The sequence below is a fragment of the Brachyistius frenatus genome, unplaced genomic scaffold (genome assembly GCF_029030835.1).
Source record: "Brachyistius frenatus isolate BFR_SWC_R1_liver_20210118 unplaced genomic scaffold, ASM2903083v1 Contig_250, whole genome shotgun sequence".
Taxonomy (NCBI): Eukaryota; Metazoa; Chordata; class Actinopteri; family Embiotocidae; genus Brachyistius; species Brachyistius frenatus.
Window position 1 is genome coordinate 372,501 of NW_027210849.1, and position 2,491 is coordinate 374,991.

At 44.4% G+C, this 2,491-nt stretch overlaps 1 long non-coding RNA gene across 1 annotated transcript in view; it reads right to left on the bottom strand.

Moving 5' to 3' along the window:
• LOC138634130 (uncharacterized) overlaps positions 1-2,481 on the bottom strand; it is a 3,460-nt gene extending 979 nt beyond the window's left edge. Inside the window, exon 1 of the long non-coding RNA XR_011311937.1 lies at positions 2,360-2,481. This is a non-coding gene — a long non-coding RNA (uncharacterized lncRNA). The remainder of the gene's footprint in view (positions 1-2,359) is intronic.
• Positions 2,482-2,491: the final 10 nt, after the last annotated feature.

Genomic DNA, 2,491 nt, shown 5'->3' on the forward strand with positions numbered 1-2,491 from the left:
CACAACATCATGACAAAATGAAAACAGGTTTTCAGCCCTGCTGGATACATCAGACGCTGAAAGATCTCCTTTATGAAAACCTTGAGACGCTGCTTTAATTACTCTCAGGTCAGAGAGAAGCCGGCGGCCTGCCGAGCGAATCACACCATGTTTGGAGAAAGAATGGCAGATTTATGGCTCACTGCCTCTTCATGCCTTCACTGCCAAATGTTCTGCTATAAATGACTTGATGTTCCCGACGACAGCGCAGAAATGTTCAGTCACTTTGAGAATAATATCGTCAGATTTCAGCCAGAAGTGTGACTCACAAACAGTCAGATACTCTAAATAATGCATCGAATCAGAGGGTCAAAGTTTCCTTTATGTCCCAGTTTTGTCCAAATGGACGCCAGAACTTATTCAGACCACTTGTGTTTGGTTTCAGGTTGTAAATGAACAACCTATAGAGACTTTAGGTCAGGAGTCTCCAACCAGCAGCCCACATACTACAGAGGTGAAGCTCCGCCCACAGGGAGACACACAGGGATCAGAGGACAGAAACACAGCAGAGACTCTCACACTGGCATTTATAAACATCTGTGTAACTGTAGATATTAAAAACAAAGAAATGTAAATAGAAAAAAACATGCATGTGCTGTTGAATTAAAGCTGTTGTGAAACTAAATGCGTTCAGTATCCGTTTGTTATTGTTCACAGAAAAGAAGCTGATTCAGCTGGTTTGGGTGGAGCTCAGCTATGTGAATAGATGTCACTGAACACGAGGAGCTCTCCCTGATCTCTGATCTAGAACCACCTTGACTCATAAAGCTGAACGTTTCAAAGAGCTGAATGGAGGTAAATGGTGACCAAATGTTTGTTTCCACGTCAGTGAGCGACTGTGTGTTGCTACGCTGTGAAGACGTTTCCTCACTGGACCGGAACAACTTCAGAGATGAAGCGGTGAACTATTCCTGAGAAAACAAAACCCAGAAGAATGAGCAGGTCGATGAACTGAAGTCAAAGAAGTGCAAAGGTACGATGTTTCCTCTTCATGTGATCTGTGCTCGTGGTCATTTTAAATCTTCTTCCAGGTCCCAATGATGAAGATCGACGCAGATCTCTGTGTTCTTTGGCAAACATTCAAAATGACTCCAGCTCTGTTCGACACAAGAAGAAGCGACAGACTGGAACTCGTCGGTTTGTACACTGAAATAATGAAACCACACCAAGAGGGTCACATGTTGGTTTTTATTGTGACACATCACCAGCCTTGTTAGCTGGACTTGCATCGTTCCTCCTTGTTATCCATGACAGCTTCCTCTCGTCTGCAGCATTCTCTGCATTCTTCAGCAGTAATTACACTTCTGATCTCTGGCAGATAGACGCGAGCAGGGACGACTAAACCGACACGTCGTGATCACGTCTGAGGCTGAAGAACAGGAAACCCGGTCTGAGCTCTGAGGGTCATCGGTGGTCCGGCATCACAAACAGACCGAAGGAGCTGTGTGATGTGATTATTTGCTGCTGGGAGCAGTGAAATGTTCCAGATGGCTTTTAACCAGATTACTGAGAATGATATCGGCCTGCAGCTCACCAAAAATTAGAATCAACTTTAAGGGTGAAACTGTCGCCGTGGTGACCACCGTGTGTTTGTGTGTGGGCCGGCTGCAGCATGATAACCTCCTTACTGTCACACCGGCGATGTGGGTCAGCATGCAAATGTGCTTCCTTTCTGCTCTCATCTGGACTTATTTATAGAGAGTTCACAAGATGTTTCACTCTGGAGAAGTAATCTGTTCAGCCCTCGTCTCTGAATGACCTTTGACCTGAACTTTTTCTGTTTCATCGTCCTTCAAACTTCAACATGGTTCAAAGTAGAAATGATTTAATGCAGTTATGCAACTGTACATTTAAGCTGCAGGGCAGTAAACAACAACAACTGCAGTTTTCACAGAATCCAACATGCAGAGCTCGATTCTCCTGGAAAATATACTTTCAATTAAAAAAAGATAATAATTATGCACAATCACCCACATTTCTAATTACTGATGCAATAATATGTATTTTGTTTTACTGTTGCAGCTGCTGAAGGTGCAGTTTTATATGACTGTAGTTTGTGAATGATACATCCTGTAATTCATTATGTTTTATAATATTAGTCTGAGTCTCCAATAACTATAATAAACACAACGTTTCTCTTACAGAAATGGAAAAACATGAACTCCAAATTTAATCCAGTGCCCTCAGTTATTTTCCACCATGTGTGTGTGTGTGTGTGTGTGTGTGTGTGTGTGTGTGTGTGTGTGTGTGTGTGTGTGTGTGTGTGTGTGTGTGGTGGGCGGGCTCTGGATCAGATCCATCCCACCTCGGAAATACCAACCAGGTGCTGCAGCTCCTTCCTCCTCCTCACTGCGCTGCGCTGCGTTCATCCCTCCGGCGGCTTCCCGGAGCTCTGACGGTCCAGCAGCCCAAGTAAACAGCAGAAATGTCGGCCAGTGAGCGGAACCGTCGC